The sequence below is a fragment of the Schistocerca gregaria genome, chromosome X (assembly GCF_023897955.1).
Source record: "Schistocerca gregaria isolate iqSchGreg1 chromosome X, iqSchGreg1.2, whole genome shotgun sequence".
In the NCBI taxonomy this organism is placed as follows: domain Eukaryota; kingdom Metazoa; phylum Arthropoda; class Insecta; order Orthoptera; family Acrididae; genus Schistocerca; species Schistocerca gregaria.
Genome location: NC_064931.1, coordinates 529,788,163 through 529,811,163, shown reverse-complemented (window position 1 = coordinate 529,811,163; position 23,001 = coordinate 529,788,163). Strand labels below are relative to the sequence as shown.

The 23,001-nt window shown below is 42.3% G+C and overlaps 1 protein-coding gene across 2 annotated transcripts in view; it reads right to left on the bottom strand.

Moving 5' to 3' along the window:
- Positions 1-23,001, bottom strand: part of LOC126298942 (uncharacterized) — a 171,221-nt gene that overhangs the window by 147,316 nt on the left and 904 nt on the right. The window lies entirely within an intron of this gene.

Here is a 23,001-nt window from a genome sequence, read left to right as displayed (position 1 = left end):
ATGCCCCATTTTGAACACCCAGAACTAATAACCTTCCAACAGATCCTTTTCAACAGCAAGAAAACATGCTACACATGATTAAGCAACAACTGCTGGTACTGATTGGACGTAACTAGTGCCTTTATCAGTTTGTGGACACACCAGTCTTGAAACAAATTCAAATACAGGAAAAGCTTAGCTGCAAGCAATGGTCGCCACACGGTCATTGGAACCACACTCTAAGAACAAAGCCTGCACTGAGCTAAGGAGTCAGGCCCAAACACAGCACCAGCTGGGAGATGTCATGTAGACTACCCGTCAGTTGTTCAACGCTCTACATCCCGTACGACGAATAGCTTTAACGGCAGAGCATAGCATGTTTCACAATAGGTGGCATAATGTCTGTGTAAAGGATTCCACTATCCATCACAACACATTCAGTGAATGCCAGAAGCAAATTTTAAACTACATCACTTCCACCTTTTTTTGTCCAATGTGGGGTTTAGTGTGTCAGCATCTTTGGTCATTGAATTTGAAGAGAATTGTCCTTCCCATTCAATTGAATTTCTGAATTCAGACGTGAAACAAATTATCTTTAATATGAATACTGACCCACGATAGTAGTAGTAACCAAAACTAAAGGAAATGCATTTCAGAGCAATTGGAAAGGAGACCCACTGCACAAACTAGCTCATTCAATATACAATCTACTGACATGACTATCAAGATTTTGCATGGATGTCTTAGCACAAATTTTGCACTCAGTATCATCTCATCTAGTTAAGGAACAAGAGACTCAGTGTCAAACTGTTTGAACAGATACTCAATATGAGCAGAATTGAATATTCAATGTCACAACTGAGAAAATGTGGCCTATCAATTTGGCCCTTAGACGAAGTGCTGGCCAGGTGTCTACAACCACACTCTTCAAACCTCTGAAGTGCATGTCAGATACACTATGTGATCAAAAGTATCCGGTCACCTCACTGAAAATTACAAGTCCGTGGCGCCCTCCATCTGTAATGCTGGAATTAAATATGATGTTGGCCCACTCTTACAGTCATACATTCAATCAGGTGCTGGAAGGTTTCTTGGAGAATGGCAGCCCATTCTTCACAGAGAGCTGCACTGAGGAGAGGTATCGATGTTGGTCGGTGAGGCCTGGTATGAATTCAGCATTCCAAAACATGTTAAAGGTGTTCTATAAGATTCAGGTCAGGACACTGTGCAGGCCAGTCCATGACAGGGATGTTATTGTCATGTAACCACTCTGCCACAGGCCATGCATTATGAACAGCTGCTCGACCATGTTGAAAGATGCAGTCAGCATCCCCAAATTGCTCTTCAACAGTGCAAAGCAAGAAGGTGCTTAAAACATCTCAAAGTCGGCCTGTGCTGTGTGAGTGCCACACAAAATAAGGGGCACAAGCCCCCTCCATGAAAAACATGACTACAACACCAACTCCGAATTTTACTGTTGGCACTACACACGGTGGCAGATGACGTTCACTGGGAATTCGCCATACCCACACGCTGCCATCAGATCAGCACATAGTGTACCGTGATTCATCACTCCACACGTTTTTCCACTGTTCAATTGTCTAATGTTTATGCACCTTACACCAAGCAAGTCATTGTTTGGTATTTACCAGTGTGATGTGTAGCATGAAATCTGAGTTTTCTCACCTCCCACCTGTCATAGATTTACAGTGGATCCTGATGCAATTTGGAATTCCTGTGTGATGGTCTGGATAGATGTCTGCCTATTACAAACTACGACCCTCTTCAACTGTCGGCAGTCTACCAGTCAACAGACGAGGTCAGCCTGTATGCTTTTGTGCTGTATGTGCTCGATGTTTCCACTTCACTATCACATTGGAAACAGTGGACTTAGGGATGTTTAGGAGTGTGGAAATCTCGGATACAGACATATGACTCAAGTGACACCCAGTCACATGACCACATTTGAAGTCTGTGAGTTACACAGAGCGCCCTCATTCTGTTCTCTCACGATGTCTAATGACTACTGAGGTCACTGATATAGAGTACCTGGCAGCACAATGCACCTAATATGAAAATAAATTCCTCACTTAATACTTGTGCTTTAAACTTTGTAGGTTTTTGCAGGATACCTGATTTCTATCTTCAAGGTGTCCACCAGTTTAGGTTTATCAGCATAAGTCAATGCGCTCTGACTGAGTCAAATAAACCTGTAGCCATTAGTGCTGACCACTTTTGAATACACCATACATCCATGCTACTTTTATTTGGCTCAAGCCCCACATAGTATTCTAAGTTGTGTTTTGTAAGCAATCTCCTCTGTAGAATGATTGCATTAGTTTTAGTTATGTCATGTTTCGTCATTTTCCCATTTATTTTATTGGTATGATGTGGACCAAGTCATGTATACACACACATGAATAATGCTAATATTAATATTACTGAAATTTTTAGTTCTACACATGCAAACTACATTTAGAGGTTTTTTTTAGCATTTCTGAAACAAACTCTTCTGTGGGGTAGAAGTAGTTGTCCAAAAGACATTATTTTAAGCTAGATTTAAAACTTGATCTGCTACCTGCCAGACACTTTATGTTGTTTGGCAAACGATCAAAGATTTTTGTTGCTGAATAATGTACTCCTTTTGGTATCCAGATTTATGTGAGTAGTGAAGGAGAGCATGGCGACTGAGACCAAATGTTCCTAAAACTGAGGTAAGCCTGTTCCACCTCTCTAATTGTCTTTCATCAGCAAAGATCAGTCCACAGTTCGGCCCTCTTGGCACAGTCAGATCCAACAAAAGCCCAAAATACCTGGGAGTCACTTTGGACAGAACTTTAACATACAAAAAACACCTTTCCAAATTGGCCAAGAATATACAAACATCAGTGAACCTTGTGAAAAAGCTGGCAGGCAGTACATGGGGAGCAACCACATCAGTCCTCCGAGGAGCATCCCTTGCACTGGTATACTCTGCAGCAAAATACTGTGCACGAGTTTGGCTCCGAAGGGCCCACGTAGTGAATGTAGATGTCCAACTGAACTCAGTTATGAGAGTAATGCACCAGTTTGGCTCCAAAGTGTCCACATAGTGATAGTAGATGTCCAACTGAACTCAGTTATGAGAGTAATTAGTGGTACAGTCCAGTCTACACCTACTTGCTGGCTGCCAGTGCATTCAAACATCTGTCCACCAGACCTCCGTCAAAAGGCTGCTCTTTACAGCCTCTGTCAGAAACTTTCTGAAAACAACTCGAACCCTCTTCGTGACGATTTGCTATCACTGCCCAGGAAACGCCTCAAATCTAGAATACCAGCATATGAAATGGGAATACAAATGCTTTCCACAGGATTCAACCAGGACGCAGCGTGGACACGTGAGTGGCAAGATACAAGAACCCGAAACCACTAACTTTTAGACAATTCAACAGTTCCAGGCTTCTACCAGCCATGGGAGGTGTGGACACAAACAGATATCTGACTGAAGAGGGTAAGTGCAAAAACAACATACACAAGTGGGGCTTTTCATGTGACAGCGTGTGTGACTGTGGTGACACCCAAACAATGAGCCACATTGTGAATGAATGTGCAGTCGAATGCTTCCCTGGTGGCATTGAGAAGTTCCATCAAGCACCCCACGAGAAACTCTGCTGGATCGAGTCCATCAACATCTGAGTGTAGTCTGAACCGTTTTAAAACTTGTGTATTGTATATAATTTCACATGTTCATTTTTATATATATTTCTCTTTTTTTGCTAAATGTGTATTACTGTAATTGATGCATACAACAATAACAATAACAATAACAATAATAATAATGTACTCCTTTTTGAGCAACTGGCAGCTTCAATAACAGATAGGAAAGGTCATTTTTCTCTCTACTGTTGTACATATGAACATCACTGTACTTCCCAAATTGAGATGGATTATTTGTAAAGAATTTCATAAGTGAATATATGTACTCTGATGGTGCAGTTAATATACCTAACTCCTTGAAAAGGTGGCTGCATAATGCCCTTGGGTGAACACCACTAATTATTCTCACTTTTTACCCAGTATACTAACACAGAAACTAAGTCTGCTACCTGCATTGGCTATTATTACATCTCTGATCATCCCATTTACTATCCCCACAAATTGTTTCATGTAGGTATTTGTACAAGTTTACCAATTCCAATTATGACTTTTTTTTTGCATTTTGGGAAGTACATAATTTTACGTAACTGTACATTTAAAGCAAGTTACTAATATTTGCATCAGTTTGAAATCTTATTAAAATCTGATTGCATATTTGTGCACTGTTTTTCCACACAGCACTTCATAATATATAACTGCATCATCTGCAAAAAATTTGGGAATAATTACGGATATTTCCAGAATGAGATTTTCACTCTGCAGCGGAGTGTGCGCTGATATGAAACTTCCTGGCAGATTAAAACTGTGTGCCCGACCAAGACTCGAACTCGGGACCAGTCGAGTTCGAGTCTCGGTCAGGCACACAGTTTTAATCTGCCAGGAAGTTTCAATACGGATATTGTCTGCCATGTCATTAATAAACATGAATAAGGGTTTCAACAAACGTACCTGGGGTACACCAGAAGTTAGTGTACATTTGTTGTGATTCTCAATCAATCTGAGATATGCTGTGAGCTCCCTACTCTATCACTCTAGTCCCAAATCAGCAGTTTTGTGTGTGTGTGTGTGGGGGGGGGGGGGGGTAGTGGATGGGAGGGGAGTGTACTTCCATGGGTGACTACATGCATGTTTCTCTTTTCAGATGATCAGATGAAAGCTTTCGCCGAAAGCTTCATGTGTAACAGTCTTTTCATTGTACCTGTCTGCAACTCGACATGTAATCTTTATAGTAAGTAGCAGTCTATCCTTCCTGTCATTGCTGACATTCCAACCTGGACTTTCCATTGTTTGATTTAGCCACAAATTTTGTTTGATACCCTATATGATCATACTTTTGTCCCTGGCAATGCTAAAACAACATGTGCAGAGACAAGCACATTGGAGAATATAATGGTGTGCAGATTCTGTCTAAAGTTAAAAATAGGTGCAATATATTTTTTTACTGGTTTTGCAGAGCAGTGCTGGTAATACTCATCATAAGGTGGGATAGGATTCAAAGGGGATGTGGTAGTAACTAGTTATAAATAGCAGTCAGGACAGTAAACATATTGTGTGTTTTGTAACGCTGAACTGAAGCTAACAGTTCTCCCAATTTTAACACAATCTCAAATGGGTGTAAAACAAGAAACAAACTTGGGTGGGATCTAACAGCAAATTACAAATACTGCAGAACACTAGAAGATACTGCCTCAGATGGCAACAATTTAATAAACTGAGTACCATGCTCCAACACATTTCTAACCTCAGGAAACACATTTAAAGCTTTTAAGCACAGTGCTAAAAGATCTATCACCTGTTTCCTTGCTTCACATTGGTAAACTCCCATTTGCTATATGAAAATAATATTGCCATCGTACAGGTCCTATAGCGTCACAGCTTTGGCATACATTCTTCACTGTATTGCCAAAATCATAGGAGAGATACATTTATAGGAAATTAGCATGCTCGATTATACAAGCTTTGCAAAAAAATCTAGAAGGGGCTAAAGTAAGGCATCTCATCTTGTGTCATCAAAGCAAAATTCACTTCCATAGATCTTCCACCTACATGAGCAAGTCCACGCACAATGTTTCAGCCCTCCCGAACATGCAAAGTCATTTCATTTCAATGTAATCTTTCTGATGAAATCCAGACAGCCCAATCTCACATTCTGATCACTAAGAAAGCTGTTAAGGAAACAATAAAAAAAATCAAATTCTCCCTTTTCAAAGTCACCAAAGGACTCAAAATGACGAGTACCTATTCCCAGAGCTATGCTCACTGGACAAAATCTTAGTCACTCTCTCAAACAGACATGTGAGCCTTCATTGCCAATGTAAGACATGGAATTAAAGTGGCATATATGTACTAGTCAGCTGTATGGAACCAAAATATAAAGAGGGGTTTACATGGAGACATGACAGAATAGCAGAAGGGAATTACTTTATCACAGTATGTTGTTAATCACTACGTTTGATGGTGCTAATGACTACACTGTGAAATTAAGTTGCCCGATTTGTTGGTTTTGCAGACGGTCAAAAGCCGGGAGGGGTTAAGTTAGTTACAGGTAGGAGTTTTGCAGTACTGAAGTTGAAACTTCCTGGCAGATTAAAACTGTGTGCCAAACCAAGACTAACTCGGAACCTTTGCCTTTCATGGGCAAGTGCTCTACCAACTGAGCTACACAAGCACGGCTCAAGCACGGGGCGTGAACCGTGCTTGGGTAGCTCAGTTGGTAGAGCACTTGCCCGCGAAAGGCAAATGTCCCGAGTTCGAGTCTCGGTCCGGCACACAGTTTTAATCTGCCAGGAAGTTTCATATCAACACACAAACACTGCTGCAGAGTGAAAATCTCATTCTAGAGTAATAAAGTTAGTTGGAAAGTGAAGGAATGTTGGGAGCCAGAAGTTGTGTGTGTTACATTCCACAGTTCAGTGTCACGATACCGTGGCATAATTGGGTTGGTGAAGCATCAAGTCAGCAATACGAAGGAGAATGCTGTGTCAAAGGCCAGATCACCACACAGCAGAAGATGTAACAAGAAGAGGGAGTCAACATTGTCGGGAGGGGGGTAATTGGGTCAGTTACACCAGCCAAGTGCAGCACCAGAATATTATATTCCACCAACCTAATGGGGAAGAAGAACAGCAGACATCAGTGGCAGAAAGCCGAATTTAAGGTTTGGCAGCGAGCTCATCAACATTGTTCATTATGAGGTGTTGGTGTGACGCAGATCCTGTATAACTGAGTGTCACTACCAGTTCGGAGTCATCTCAGCCATCGCATTCATCATAATGGTCGCTGTCGTAATGGTCATCGCCTAGGTGATGCCAGAGTGATGCTGCCGCCATAACTATCTTCAGACGCCATCAACAAAAGCTGCCTGTGACTGGAGTCATCGCATAGGATGCTTTGTGGTAACACACTGTCACCTTGGATGCTCCCACCCCAATGCCGTGACCAGGGCAGGAGGCGGGGACTCTGGCCCGCCAGCACGAGACAGCCGCCACTGGGCATGCCCACTGAGACAGGGCATAGACCTGCCCAGCTGCCATCAAAACACAGGCCCGTGACGTGTGGTTTCAGCTGCCGTATTAAGTCCATGCAAGGCCAGAGTGCTGCTGTCGAGGCAGCAGTTCTAGTTGCACCAGTGCAGCTTCAGACGCAGCAGCAGGCGCACTTGTGCCCATCTGCCAGTCACCTCCATCACCACCAAGAACATTACGAGTGGAATCAAACCTCTCTCAGACGGCCCCACAGACAATGTATTGCAGTTCACTAATAAATGATGTTACTGTGTCATCAGGAGCGATCTGTGGGCACATCCTCACCATCGGATCTGGTGATGGGCAATCTAGTCCCGTGACTATTAACACAACCCATTTACAATGGTATCAGATGTAGACCATTTACAGTTTATCAAATAGACTTTCAGACATGTCTGTAAAGCCTGGTGTACCACTTGCAGCCATGTAACATGGCATACCGTCAATGGTGGACTGGAGATGAGCGTCTTGCCTTGTCAATGAGAAACGATTTCAAACACAACAGGAATTGCTGTTGGCTGTGAATGCAGGATCATCTCTAGCAGTTTCCTAGCAAAATTTGCAAAGGGAATTGCAAGCAATGGGCATTTGAAGTACCTTGCTTACTGTCACTGCTCACCGTGGTACATAAATTTTCATGTCTTCAATGGGCCCAACAACACAAACTGAACAGTGGCCACCTGGCAGTATGCTGTGTGGTCAGACAGACTGCAATTTTGCCTCTTTTCAAATGACACAAGTGGCCAAGTACACCAACAGCCCAATCCACAGCATATAAAGAATTTTGTGCTGTGGCGTTTTGGGAGCATATTTGTACCATGACCTGGACATAGGCATTTATGTTACCAAGGACATGAACCAGGATGTTTACTTCAACACGGTTGGTTGTTTCAAAAGAGGGGGGGCAAAGGGACCAAATTGAGGTCATCGATCCCTTGTTCCTAATAAAACAATGCCACAAGTGCGAGAATAAAATAGACGAGACATATAACACAAAACGGAGAGAGAGGAAAGACCACAAGAAAAAATGGAAAGGCAACAAACACTAAAAGGAATGAAAGAGGACAAGAGAACAACAGAGAGGTGCAAGAAACAGTTAGAAGAGAGTAAAACAAGGAAGCAGATTACAGTGGTTGGCCGACAACGAAAACAAAAAGGAAAAGCCAGTCACCCTGCAACACAGTAAAACTTCCATCCTAAAAGCACTAGGGTGGAAGACATAGAGGGCAAAGGACAGGCGCAAAAACTGAGATTGAATGATAAAATACACCTTCACAGATGAAACGTAAAACCAAATCATCTGACGAGGCATTGTCTGCTAAAATCAATGATAACGAGTTCAGCAACCGAAGATGAAGTCCTGGGCAGGCAAGGAAAGCTATAGCAGAATAAGGTGGGCCATTGTCAACCGGGTGCCGCACCGACACTGAGGTGGGTCTTCACGGCGCCGGATGTAGCCATGAGTCACCCAAGCATGGCCAATGAGGAGCCTGCAGAGAACCACAGAGCCCCTGCGAGAAGCCCTCCTCGAGGACTTCCACACATCTCTGCCTCGGCCCAGTAATGGTGCCACCCACACGGGGTTATGGGCATTAAAATCTCTAAAAGTAGGAATGGTTTATGGTGTTGACCAATCACTGCAGCTAATACATTCATAGGTACTACACCATCTGGAGGAAGATATACATTGCAGACAGTTATTTCTTGTGTCGTCGTCATTCTGACAGCCACAGCTTCAAGAGGGGTTTCAAGGAGCACATGTTCACTACAGACCGAGTTTAGGACATAAATGCAAACTCCACCTGACACACTATTATAGTCACTATGGATCCTGTAATATCCCTTATAGCCACAGAGGGCAGGGGTCCATATGGCTGGGAACCAGGTTCCTTGGAGAACAATGCAGATAGCAGGTGTAAAGCTTAACAGTTGCTGTAGCTCAGCCAAGCGGTGGAAAAAACCGCCACAATTCTACTGGAGGATGACGTCGTCATGAGACTGGGAAGGGATGGAACATTCAATGAGGCAGTTTACGCCTCAGCGTCACATGCTGCCACCGACTATTTTTCCTGAGCAGTCTATATCCATTGTGCCTGAGGGTCTGGCAAGATCTAGCCCTATGACCAACTGCTTTTGGGCCCTTCAGCCACTGGCGGATGTCGTCTTTCCTACTAGCAGAAACCTGGGAAGGGACTGACCCAAGGGATCCCTTCCCAGTGAGAGAAGCCAAAGAAAACTTATAGAAAACTTATGCCTCTCGGGCTTACAAGTGGGGACCGACGTCCCTGCAACTTGGGGGGGGGGGAGTGTTGCTCCCGAAGTGGGTGGTGCGGAAGCAACAGGGAGGGAAATGGCCCCCACATCAAGGGGGCAGATGTAGTCTCCTGGCTCTGAGAGGTGACTTGGGTGGGGGAGCTGATGGTGCCAGAACTGATGTAGTGGCGGCGTAAGATGTCATACACACAGGATGCAGGCATTCCAATTTTCTCTTAGCCTCAGTATAGGTCAGTCGGTCCATGGTTTTCTACTCCATGATTTTCCTTTCTTTCTGGAGCATCCTGCAGTCTGGCGAGCAAGGTGAATGGTGCTCTCCGCAGTTGACAAAGAGGGGGGGGTGGGGCACATGGAGTATTGGGATGTGATGGGCGAGTGCAATCTCGGCATGTGACGCTGGAAGTACAGCAGGAAGACACATGGCCAAACTTTCAGCACTTAAAGCACCCCATCAGGGGAGGGATATAGGGCTTTACATCACAGAGGCAGACCATCACCTTGATCTAATTGAGGAAACTATCACCCTCAAAGGACAAGATGATGGCATCGATGGCAACCTGATTATCCCTCAGACCACGGTGGACACGCCGGACGAAATGTACACCTCGCCGCTCTAAATTGGCGTGCAGCTCATCATCCGGCTGCAGAAGAAAGTCCCTTTGAAATAAGATACCCTGGACCATATCTAAGCTCTTATGGGGCGTGATGGTTACAGAAACATCCCCAGCTTGTCACAAGCAAGTAACATGATTGGGCAGAGGATGCTGTTTTGATCAAGGCTGACCCAGATCTCATTTTGGACAAGCTCTCCACCTTTCCCAAACTTGTCCTCTAAATGCTCAACAAAAAGCTGAGGCTTCATTGTCATGGAAGATTCCCCATCAGCTCTTGAACATACAAGGTACCTGGGCAAATAAAATCCACTGTCAGCCTGACATTCCTCACATGGTGTGGCCAGGGAGGGGAACGATTTGGGGTTGCACTTCTGTGCGTTGAATAGAGCTCGTGATCACTTAGAGACTGCTGGTGTTTCGCCACCAGCAAGAGATGATGGACTATGGTTCATCGCTTGTCATCTGCCCTGATTCCACCAGTTCGGACCAGGGGCCTCCCCACCCAGCTGCAGCAAAGGCCATCTGGCAGGATGGCCATTGCTGGGAGTCTCGATGCCTCAGTGGGATGGGCATCTACCCCTTGGCATACATGGGGAGTTAATGGTGCAGGCATCAGCAGAGTGGTCCCTGTGTGGTCAGGAGCCCCACCACAACAGACTGGCTACAGTGCTGGATATCAAGTGCAAAGAAGTCCATGGTAATTATCGACACAGAAAGCAACACTGCATAGTGCATGGTTGAAAACGCACTCAGGAAGGTGTCCTCGCCCAAGAGATGGAGAACGAGTGGGACTGCAATGCGATGACAAGAAAGTGGGCTAAGGATCTCAATGCACGATGGACACGATACACCTTGTCAGGTGCCCCTCCCCAATTGGTTCGCTCTTCAGAAAAATTTTGAAGAATGGAGATCAAACCCTTCAGGAGACCATCACATAAAGGCTGAAACGTGTGCAAGCTCTTTTAGTCGCCTCTTATGACAGATAGGAATACGTAGGGCCTATTCTAACCCCTGCACCCGTAGGGGGTTACTTCAACATTCTGGATGACCAAGTGTTGTCTTTTCGCCTACATCTTCATGATTATTGTGTGCTGATGTTCCTTTCTACCAATATGACAAAAGCTATATTCACAAGGCTGCATGTATACATTCCTAGTTTGACAAACACACTGGTACCTTACTACACCTCAACCAACTGGTTGGCTCACTGAATATTAATCCCCTGAAAAACATCAGGTTGTTTGGGACAATGAGTGAAACACAGCAATTAAAATCCACACTGACTGACAACCCTGCAGGATATAATCATAAATGACAGTCTTCAGCAGGATATGGCATATGTGAAGAAATTTGTGCTCACACTACCTCAGCAAGATGGCTATATTGTCAGGGTTAGAGGTAGTGCAATCGGTGTCAACAGCTACCTGGACAACAGACATCACATTGGTGGTACTTCAGTCTGCACACAGCGTATATTCAAACCAGCTAACTTACCAGCAAATCAACAGAAGGCAACACCAGGGGTCAGGCCAGCAGTCGCTGCAAGGCACATGCACAGCCCTGATCAGTGCACGCATGCCAAACTATTTTCTACTTCTGCCGGAACTAAGTTTGAGCCAGTAAAACAGAAGTGTCACTCTGCGAGATAACTATTAGGGGCCGCACTGCAATGCAGCCAGTAGTTCGAACACCGTATGCCACAATAGGAAGACCTCGCCTGGATGACATGTTACCATGATCAACTCCTCATTCTTCACCATCACCTTGAAGTGGGATTTTTCCAAATGGAATGCCACTGAGTGGAAAGGACTTGGAATGCTGTTTTGCTACATCTTCCACACTTGGCAAATGTTGGACTTGGTGCCACTATTTCAAAGTAAACTGATACAGACTTCAAAGGATTCAAACTGTGATTGTTACTTTTCTGAACTTAGTTTATTTGAGCACTTGCTCAAGAGTTTTTAATTTCCTTTACTTCAGAAGTTAGTTTTTGCATTAATACCAAATCTATGAAGTTATTTCTTGTGTTGCAAATTAAAACCGTTAAAAGGATACATGGTGACCACTTCGTGCAATACACTGAAGTGTCAAAGAAACTGCTATAGGCATGTGTATTCAAATACAGAGATATGTAAACAGGCAGAATATGGCACTGAGGTCGGCGACGCCTATATAAGACGACAAGTGTCTGGTGCAGTTCTCAGATCAGTTACTGCTGCTACAACGGCAAGTTATCAAGATTTAAGTTAGTTTCAATGTGGTGTTATAGTCTGCACATGAGCAACAGGACACAGCATCTATGGACTCACATTCGGGAGGACGACGGTTCAATCCCGTCTCCAGCCATCCTGATTTAGGTTTTCTGTGATTTCCCTAAATCGTTTCAGGCAAATGCTGGGATGGTTCCTTTGAAAGGGCACGGCCGATTTCCTTCCCACTCCTTCCCTAACCCGAGCTTGTGCTCCATCTCTAATGACCTCGTTGTCAACGGGACGTTAAAACACTACCCACCACCACCACCACACAGCATCTTCAAGGTTGCGATGAAGTGGGGATTTTCCCATATGACCATTTCATGAGTGTACCGTGAACATCAAGAATCCGGTAAAACATCAAATCTCCAACATCGCTGTGGCTGGAAAAAAAATCCTGGAAGAATGTGACCAACAAGTGAAGGGAATTTTTCAACGCGACAGAAGTTCTACCCTTCTGCAAATTGTTGCAGATTTCAATGCTGGGCCATCAAAAAGTATCAACGTACAAACCATTCAACAAAACATCATCGATATGGGCTTTCAAAGCCAAAGGCCCACTCATGTACCCTTGATGACTGCACGACACAAAACTTTACACCTTGCCTGGGCCCATCGACACTGTCATTGGACTGTTGATGACTGGAAATATGTTGCCAGGTCGGATGAGTCTCGTTTCAATTGTATCGAGCGGAGGGACGTGTATGGGTGTGGAGATAACCTCATGAATCCATGGATCCTGCATGTCTGCAAGGGACTGTTCAAGCTGGTGGAGGCTCTGTAATGGTGTGGTGCATGTGCAGCTGGAGTCATACGGGACCCCATGTTATGTCTAGATATGACTGACAGATGACACGTACGTAAGCATCCTGTCTGATGACCTGCATCCATTCATATCCATTGAGAATTCTGACGGACTTGGGAAATTCCAGAGGGGAAAATGCAACATCCCACATGTCCAGAATTGCTACAGAGTGGCTCCAGGGACACACTTCTGATTTTAAATATTTCCGCTGGTCACCAAACTTCCCAGAAATGAACATTATTGTGCATATCTGGGATGCCTTGTACCATGCTGTTCAGAAGAGATCTCCACCCCCTCCTACCATTACGGATTTACAGACAGCCCTGAAGGATTTATTGTGTCAATTCGCTCCAGCACTGATTCAGACGTTACTGAAATCAATGCCACATCGCATTGCAACACTTCTGCATGCTCACGGGGCCCTACACAATATTAGGCAGTTGTGCAAGTATCTTCAGTGTATAACTGAGGGAGGTATCAGTATAAGCATGATGTCTCTGGGGGATGACTAATCTCTCCAGTGTGCTTATTATAAGTTAAAGCAGTATTAACTATTATTTCCATATCTAAAAACATGTCCACAAACTACACACCATACAGGCATACATTAGTTACTGCCCTGGATGAGGTACGGATGAACGCCACAAAAAACTGAGGCAAATTTTTAATTTGGTAGTGTCATACTAACACTAAGTATTATAACGAAGAGAGAAGTCTGAGAATGTCCACATTGCTCTATGTATATCACAGAAACTAAATAAAAGAGTGTTATGTCTACTAACTTGCTGACTCTTTTCAAACAATACTTCAAAAATTATCTTTTTGTTTATTGTGTTCTACATACAAAAAGCCGGTGTTCACATCACTCTTCAAATGTGTGGCTAGTTTTGGTGCAAGATCATCATCATCATCATCATCATCAAGAACTGTTCAGATTACCAGCAAGAGTACATACATACATAAAAAAATACATTTTCAAAAACATAATATTTATAAATAACCTTTAGTTGTGCAGAGGCAGAAACATGACTAAACAACATTTATAAAAATTGTAATTTTCACTGTGTTCATATTTGACGCATATATGGTACTCTCACTGTTAACCCAAACTGTGCTAGGTAACGTTGAAAATAGCAACACTCATTCTGCCCAACTGCCAAAAAAGGTCATTAGAAATATTGCATGAGGCAAATTTCAATATGAAAAATATTATTCTACATCCCTAGGTGTTCTTATTGATAGGAATCAAAGATGACAATCACATGTTACAGATGTTAAAACATGTACATTCACCAACTTTTTTAGTTGTGGAAAATAGCTGGCTTCGGAGATGAAAATCTTTGACCATCCACATATTGCTGTGTATTAATCTAACAGACAATGAAAGTAAATTATTTCACATTGAGTTAGGTACATAGTTTACCATTAATGTAGAGAACGATGTAAATGATCAGCATTTTCACACATTTTTCACTTATGAATGTGTATGGCATTTGTAAACTGATGTTTCAAAGCACAGTAAGATATCACAATTGCGATCCATTGATCATAAAAATAACAAACCTAAGAGCATTAAGTTTTATATCCAATGCTTTGGTGTGAGCTTTGTGTATTTCATTTGCTAATTTAACATGCTCTGTTTGTTGTAACTTAAATACTATTTCCTTTATTAACTGTGTAAATTATAGCCTCATTTTCACTTTGTTTTGTGATTAGGATTCAGAGTTTCAGTTTGGGAGTACAGAAAATGATGAAAAGTGATGTTTTTTATATATGTTCATGTGCTGGAAATATATAAAACTATTTACACACACACACACACACACACACACACACACACACACACACACACACACACACACACACACACACACACAGAGAGAGAGAGAGAGAGAGAGAGAGAGAGAGAGAGAGAGAGAGAGAGAGAGAGAGAGAGAGCGCGCAAAGAAATTAAGTGTTCACCACACATAATAATGTGTTGATAAGGGTCAGTTTAATTAGTATATGCTTTGAAGTGTGGTGTAAGTTATATAAATGGTGCCTGGAATGTTTCATTTTGCATATTTCAGTACACATCTGCCATATGCTGCATTTATAATGTCTTATTTCTTGTGGATGGTGACTCAAATCATGTTCACCATACCTATATAGGTCTAACAGACTGTGACCCCTTGAGGGATTAATTTTTTTGATTACTTGTATACTGGGGATCCATGTTTTTGTGAGGTTGTGGTGACAGAACGAACTGTGGCCAAAAGTCCAGCTGAGGTCTGAAGGTGGCAGTTCAGTTATAAGTTGGTGTAGCCAACAAAACTATTGACAACACTTTCATTAAGCCCACATACATTGCAAATTTCAAATCTGTATTTATGTCCCTCATCAGACAATTTCCACAGTGTGATCTGAAACTTTCAGGTTCTTTATATATTTCAAGCCATTAATAGCAAGAGTAATATCAGCCCAAAATTTCTGTGGAGGTCCCACTAGTATATCAGAATTTATTTTGCTAACTTCTTTGTCATTAGTGATGTTAACATTTGGTAACTTAAGTCTCATAAGTCTGTCATGTTTATGCAATTATCAGTCTATAGGTGTGATATCATGTTTTTAACTAATCCCACTAATAAACACATGGGTGCCTGAAGATGACAAAACACTGTGTAAACTTCTTGTGTGAAGGTATTACTGATAAACCAAATAAGTTACTGCAACTTAAGTTTCCCAGGCCCACATTTTTTTAAACAGCTGCAGATGTCACCCACCCTCATTGTAATACTGACATAGTCCATGTGATAAATAATAAATCATATGTTGTTACAAGTTAATAGTACAAAGCCGGGCTTAGCAGTCCCTGGGTAAATTAAATGAAATCATTCACAGTTATGGTTGGGGGAGTGAAAGTGGTAGCTTGGTATTCGGGAAAATAAATTTGGTATACAGGAGGGATTCCCAAAACAAATGGCAAAGAAGCAGCCATAAACACAAATCCTGTAAACTGACATGTTGCAAATTATTTTGACGGAAATCACACACCTGCAATGAACAAGTAAATGGTATTTATATCAGACTTAGATAAGGCTGGAGCATTTAGTGACTCACCAAAGATAATTCGAATGCTAAATAATACGAAATGGTGGATATACCAAGGAGTGTTAGTAACATTTCACTGAGACATATGAACGAAACTGCAATAACCAATTTCACTAAATTTATTTAGGAAGAAAGACTAGTACACCTACAACAGCTCATACAGAAACATCTTACATATGGTTTAGTTTTACACAAAACCAGTCAGTCTTCGTGGCACTTTGAACACTACATAAAACATTCCAAAATGGCAGCCTATGTTCCAATAAATTCACAGAAATGAAATTTGCATAAAAATGTGAACTCCGCACCATATTTCAATTAAAGTACAAAAGAGGAACTACCTGTTCAGCTAACTAAAATACAACCTAATAAAAGTGTTACTAGAAAGAACAAGGCTTTTTTTATGGCTCACAGGTAGCCCTTCTTACTTCCACCGTTATAAAGTATGTTGCGTAACAGCCTGTACAATTCCTGACACTCCACCCACTATCTACTCAATAAAATCAAGTCCAGAGAGTAGTGCCACTTTGCACTTAACTGTAACAGAGAAATGCCACAGGTGACACACTGACAAAGCACCAGTGGTTAATGACATCACACATAAAAGAACAAATAGTTCCATACTCAGGAAATGAGTGCAGGGGAAGTGGATGCAAGAATTCTGCACCACCACTCTTGGCAAGGTCCTAGTGGAGGTGGCCTGTGGCTGGCTACCTCCAACTAGTTATGAAGTTTCATGTGGACTAGTTATGGAGTGTCGTGTGCATTGGTGTTGTGTGGATGACTGTGATGGGTGCTTGTACAGTGTAGCGATTGGTTTCTGCTGTCACACACAAAGGGAAGAGAGAAAGTGAAAATCAATGCTGGCACATAGCCCACACCTCACGAATAGCACCAAGGGGGTTGCCAAGCTCAACATTCCCATCCGATGGATAAATCACCTTCAACAGTGTCACATGTGATCACTTCACAAGGCACTGCAGAGATGTTTGGGGTTAACGGAAGCATCCAGTCTCACCCGTCGGCCTTGACCTGTGATGTAAGGGTGTTGTGTGTGACATCACGATGGCGCGGAGTTTAGTTTACGAGTTGGTAGTGTTTGTAGACGTCTTGTTGCGGTTGGAGGTGTTCTCTGGTGGCGTGTGTATGGTCTGCGTGTTATGTGGCGTATTGGGTTCATTTGCGCGTCATTGGTCACAGTGGGAATTAATTTGTATTGACAGTGACTGAAGACCGGAAATTGGTTTCAGCGAGTCACCAATTAATTTTCTTTCTGCGGTGTCGATTGTTGTTATTGGTTTGCTGTTTGTTGTGCAGTGAGGTGTTTATTTTGTGGCTTCTTTTGTTAGGTATGGATATGATAGTGAAATTCAACACTTCGCGGATGCATGCTGAGATGGGGGAGGACATGATGTCCCTCATAAAATTTTTGCAGATGTTTGGACTGCTGGCCGAAATAGTCAGGTGCAGTGTCTGTAAAGAGAAGTTGCGGTTAGCCAGAGTTTCTGCATCACAGACCAGAGACTGTCACATGTGGTGGTGTCAAAGGGATAACCTTTGGCACTCCATTAGACAGAGTACCTGGTTCGAGAAGTCTAGGTTGGCCATGAGAGAGAGAGAGAGAGAGAGAGAGAGAGAGAGAGAGAGAGAGAGAGAGAGAGAGAGAGAGAGAGAGAGAGAGAGAGAGAGAGTGTTTTGATGACATTATTTTTGTTATAGATCCTCTATCAGTTTTTGTGCGCACGAGACTGGTGTGAGTGAGAGGACGGTTTTAGATTGGTTTTCTTTTTGTAGGGAAGTTTGTTCAGAATATGTTAAGTATAGGGGTAAGTTGGGTGAGCCAAGGGTGGTGGTCGATATAAATGAGTCGCAGTTTGGGAAGAGAAAATATAGGAGGAGTACGTCTCCAGTTGGTTGATGGGTGTGGGGGGCTGTTATTTCGGGTGGGGGTGGGTGTGCTGATAGTATTTTCAGGGTTTCGGACGGGTGTACAAAGAGGGAATTGGTGGAGTTAATTTAAGAATATATACAGGAGGGCAGTACGGTAGTTTCAGAAGATTTTCCATCTTATAGGGGGTTGGGGAAGAGGGGTTATGACCATTTAGTTGTCAATCATATTTTAGAGTTCACGCATTACGAGACTGAGGTGTGTACTAATACAATAGAGGGGTTTGGGGGGGCAGTTAAATCAGTTGCAGGGAGGGAGAAGAGGCACCCTTCTAACTTGCAATATCATTTATAAGAGTATTACTGGCAGAAGAGTGTCCCTGGGGAGTATTGCATTTTTCGCATTTTTTTGAGGGCTGTTAGTAAAAGGTATAGGCCAAGGGTTATTGTTTGTTTGTTTGTTGTGGTCTTCAGTCCTGAGACTGGTTTGATGCAGGTCTCCATGATACCCTATACTGTGCAAGCTTCTTCATCCCCCAGTACTTACTGCAGCCTACATCCTTTTGAATCTGCTTAGTGTATTCATCTCTTGGTCTCCCTCTAAGATTTTTACCCTCCACGCTGCCCTCCAATACTAAATTGGTGATGCCTCAGAACATGTCCTACCAAACGATCCCTTCTTCTGGTCAAGTTGTGCCACAAACTTCTCTTCTCCCCAATCCTATTCAATACTTCCTCATTAGTTATGTGATCTACCCATTTAATCTTCAGCTTTCTTCTGTAGCACCACATTTTGAAAGCTTCTATTCTCTTCTTGTCCAAACTATTTATCGTCCATGTTTCACTTCCATACATGGCTACACTCCGTACAAATACTTTCAGCAATGACTTCCTGACACTTAAATCTATACTCGATGTTAACAATTTTCTCTTCTTCAGAAACACTTTCCTTGCCATTGCCAGTCTACATTTTATATCCTCTCTACTTCGACCATCACCAGTTATTTTGATCCCCAAATAGCAAAACTCCTTTACTACTTTAAGTGTGTCATTTCCTAATCTAATTCCCTCCGCATCACCTGACTTAATCCGACTACATTCCATTATCCTCGTTTTGCTTTTGTTGATGTTCATCTTATATCCTACTTTCAAGACACTGTCCATTCCATTCAACTGCTTTTCCAGGTCCTTTGCTGTCTCTGACAGAATTACAATGTCATCGGCGAACCTCAAAGTTTTTATTTCTGCTCCATGAAATTTAATACCTACTCTGAATTTTTCTTTTGTTTCCTTTACTGCTTGCTCAATATACAGATTGAATAGCATCGGGAGAGGCTGCAACCCTGTCTCACTCCCTTGCCAACCACCGCTTCCCTTTCATGCCTCTCAACTCTTAAACTGCTATCTGGTTTCTGTACAAATTGTAAATAGCCTTTCGCTCCCTGTGTTTTACCCCTGCCACCTTTAGAATTTGAAAGAGAGTATTCCAGTCAACATTGTCAAAAGCTTTCACTAAGTCTACAAATGCTAGAAACGTAGGTTTGCCTTTCCTTAATCTAGCTTCTAACATAAGCTGTAGGATCAGTATTGCCTCACATGTTCCAATATATCCACGGAATCCAAACTGATCTTCCCCAAGGTCGGCTTCTACAAGTTTTTCCATTCGTCTGTAAAGAATTCGTGTTAGTATTTTGCAGCTGTGGCTTATTAAACTGATTGTTCGGTAATTTTCACATCTGTCAACACCTGTTTTCTTTGGTATTGGAATTATTATATTCTTCTTGAAGTCTGAGGGTATTTCACCTGTTTCATACATCTTGCTCACCAGATGGTAGAGTTCGTCAGGACTGGTTCTCCCAAGGCCGTCAGTAGTTCCAATGGAATGTTGTCTACTCCGGGGGCCTTGTTTCGACTCAGGTCTTTCAGTGCTCTGTCAAACTCTTCACGCAGTATCATATCTCCCATTTCATCTTCATCTACCTCCTCTTCCGTTTCCATAATATTGTCCTCAAGTACATCGCCCTTGTATAGACCCTCTATATACTAATTCCACCGTTCTGCTTTCCCTTCTTTACTTAGAACTGGGTTTCCATCTGAGCTCTTGATGTTCATAAAAGTGGTTCTCTTTTCTCCAAAGGTTTCTTTAATTTTCCTGTAGGCAGTATCTATCTTACCCCTAGTGAGATAACCCTCTACATCCTTACATTTGTCCTCTAGCCATCCATGCTTAGGCATTTTGCACTTCCTGTCAATCTCATTTTTGAGACGTTTGTATTCCTTTTTGCCTGCTTCATTTACAGCATTTTTATATTTTCTCCTTTCATCAATTAAATTCAATATTTCTTCTTTTTCCCAAGGATTTCTACTAGCCCTCATCTTTTTACCTACTTGATCGTCTGCTGCCTTCACTACTTCATCCCTCAAAGCTACCCATTCTTCTTCTACTGTATTTCTTTCCCCCATTCCTGTCAATTGTTCCCTTATGCTCTCCCTGAAACTCTGTACAACCTCTGGTTCTTTCAGTTTATCCAGGTCCCATCTCCTTAAATTCCCAACTTTTTGCATTTTCTTCAGTTTTAATATACAGGTCATAACCAATAGATTGTGGTCAGAGTCCACATCTGCCCCTGGAAATGTCTTACAATTTAAAACCTGGTTTCTAAATCTCTGTTTTACCATTATATAATCTGATACCTTTTAGTATCTCCAGCGTTCTTGAATGTATACAACCTTCTTTCATGATTCTTAAACCAAGCGTTAGCTATGATTTAAGTTATGCTCCGCGCAAAATTCTAGCAGGCGGCTTCCTCTTTCACTTCTTAGCCCCATTATTAGTTGTGGTGGGGGTGCGGGTGGGTGGGGGGGGGGGGGGGGGGGTAATGTTTGTGGCTTTAGGTTTTTGTTTTATGATGATGTGGGTGGGTTAGGAGGTTTTGTGTGTGTGTGGGGGGGGGGGGGGGGGGGGGGCGCGCGAGTGTGTGTGTGTGTGTGTGTGTGTGTGTGTGTGTGTGTGTGTGTGTGTGTGTGTGTGTGTGTGTGTGTGTGTGTGTGTGGGGGGGGGGGGGGGGCTGTGATTGGGGTCCTGACCTATTGTGTAGAGCCACAATTTTTTCGTGGTAAGTAGTCTTTTTTTTTTTCTTGGTCTGTTGTTCACGAGTTGTAATGTTTTGTGGTGTTTTTCCATCTGTTGTTGGTTCGATGTTAGTTATAGCAGGTGTAGGTGTTTGATGTTTTGGTATCGTCAGTTGTGGTAGATTTTTGTAACTTAAGGAAAGTATCCGATTCCAATTTTTTTAGTTGTAGATGCATTCTGGTATCGGTAGCTGTTGTTGATGTGTCCAATTCCAATGTATGTCGTCATATGTGTTTTGGTATAGTTAGTTGTAACCGACTTCTATAGTTCAGGGGAAGTGGCCGATTCCGATGTGTCTTGTAGCTCTGTATTGGTATCGTCAGCTGTAGTTGACCTATATAGGCCAAGAGACATGTCCGATTCCAATGTCCATCGTTGTACGTGTATTTTGGTAACGTCTGTAGTAATTGGTCTTGTGGTATCAATAGTTGCAGGATGGTGATAATTTTTTGGTGTTAGTCTTTATTTTGTGGTATCGACAATTGCTGTTGACCTATGTAAGTGAAGGGAAGTGACCGATTGCTATGGGTATTGTTAGTTTAATGAAATATGGGAATTTTGTGTTTTTATGTCGTCGTTTTGTGTGTGTGTGTGTGTGTTTTATATTTAGTTTGTCACCATTCAAAAACCTCCAATTTCCCGCGCTGAACCCATTAGTTTGATTATATTTTTGGAGGGATGTGTGTTTGTTGTTTTCATATGTATTTTCGTGTTTGTGTAATGACCTCACAGGTGCCATATTGGAGACGTTGAGAGGGGTCGTTTCCGCCATATTGATGATGTCATGATTCAAAGCAGACGGGTGGAATCAGACGCTTCTGTAATCTCGAAGTTTGGAATTTCAAAAATGGTTCAAATGGCTCTGAGCACTATGGAACTGAACATCTGTGGTCATCAGTCCCCTAGAACTTAGAACTACTTGAACCTAACTAACCTAAGGACATCACACACATCCATGCCCGAGACAGGATTCGAACCTGCGACCGTAGCAGTCGCGCGGTTCCGGACTGAGCGCCTACAACCGCGAGACCACCGCGGCCGGCAGTTTGGAATTTAATCTAGGACATTGGCACAAAGACTGGTGACCAGGAACTATACCACCTCCTCTCCTCCCTCTCTTGGCCAAATACAGGCAGTAAAAATTTCATCAACCACCAGAATTCGAACCAGCTCATCTCCGAATTGAGTCCCACTACACAGGCGCACGTAAGCGACCTCTGCTATAGAGGCGGGTTTCATCACATAAATACTTTATCTTACATTTCATGCTAACATGCCTGTGTGTATCATTCATTATTGTGCCTTAATGCTCCTGTGTTTCCATTAAAAAAAAAAAAAAGAAGTAATTCAAATACCTTCATAAATGTTATAGTTTCTACTTTCGTCGTCTTGCAAAACTCGCATGAACAGAACAGACATTTGTCATAGTGAAATGTTCACCTAATTTCGTTACCATATGGTGGTAAAAAAGTGTTTTAAATTTGCTATTCATCATTCTAACATTCGCTTTCAGAGTATTTTGACCGGCAGCATTGTCTATCATCAGAATAAAACACACACAGATACAAGGGAGTAAGTGGAATATTGGATTGTTATAAATTTTTGCGGCTCTGTTTAAATAGTACCTTATATATATATATATATATATATATATATATATATATATATATATATATATATATATATATATATATCCGCAAAAATTTATAGCAATCCAATATTCCACTTACTCCCTTGTATCTACAAATAGGTTCCTCTCAACAGGCTGACTGGTCCCGTAAATAGATATTATTAACATAATTTATCA